This window comes from Octopus bimaculoides, chromosome 27 (assembly GCF_001194135.2).
Source record: "Octopus bimaculoides isolate UCB-OBI-ISO-001 chromosome 27, ASM119413v2, whole genome shotgun sequence".
Classification (NCBI taxonomy): domain Eukaryota; kingdom Metazoa; phylum Mollusca; class Cephalopoda; order Octopoda; family Octopodidae; genus Octopus; species Octopus bimaculoides.
Window position 1 is genome coordinate 18,902,495 of NC_069007.1, and position 897 is coordinate 18,903,391.

The 897-nt window shown below is 29.4% G+C and overlaps 1 protein-coding gene across 1 annotated transcript in view; it reads right to left on the reverse strand.

The window, feature by feature from the left end:
- The window catches only part of LOC106877374 (uncharacterized), a 101,948-nt gene that overhangs the window by 98,706 nt on the left and 2,345 nt on the right, over positions 1 to 897 (reverse strand). The gene's annotated exons all lie outside the window — the stretch shown is intronic.

Below are 897 nucleotides of genomic sequence, written 5' to 3' on the forward strand. Positions count from 1 at the left end.
ACTGAAACAAGTAAAAGAGTAAAAGAGTAATACATATATATATATTTATAAATAGATAGATAAATAAATATAGATAGGCTTCTATGTTCGTGTGTAAATAAATATGTATATAGACATAGGTATATGCGTGTGTTTGTGTGTGCATGTGTGTGTGAGTGTGTGTGTGAATGTGTGGGTGTGTGTGTGTGTGTGAGTGTGTGTGTGTGTGTGTGTGTGTGTATCCATGAACAAATACTCACACACACACATCCATTTATATTACTGTACTCTTCAAAGTATGAATAACATTGCATAACTTTACGATATAATGATATTGCATGTGATAGCTATTAATTTCAGCGACTCGATTCCAAACGACCATGCAATATGTTATTCTCTTCTTCCCTCTCTCTCTCTCTCTATATATATATATATATAGATATATATATATATATATATATATGGATATATATATTATGTTTTATTTATATTCTTATGAAATTAATGTGGGATATAGAATATGGTATTTATAATATAAATAGTAAAATGAAATGAAGTATTGAATGTCTTATTGAATATATGAAATACTGAGGATTAAATATAGAGTATTAAATATATAAGGACTAGTATACTTTCCTGCCTCATGGCAGTCATCAAGGTCAAGTACATACATCATTAGTGATCACTCTATGCACCATGCTGCTGTTTTTCTCACAGACAGTTCCCATCTGACCCTACTATACAGTGTAGTCGACAACATCAAAAACAAACAATGCGCCATGCTCGAAATTAAATATATATATATATATATATATATATATATATAATGGCGACAATTTGCCCATCGCACCCTGTGTGTGTGTGTGTGTATATTTATATGCATATATACGTTTATATATATGTATATATATATATATA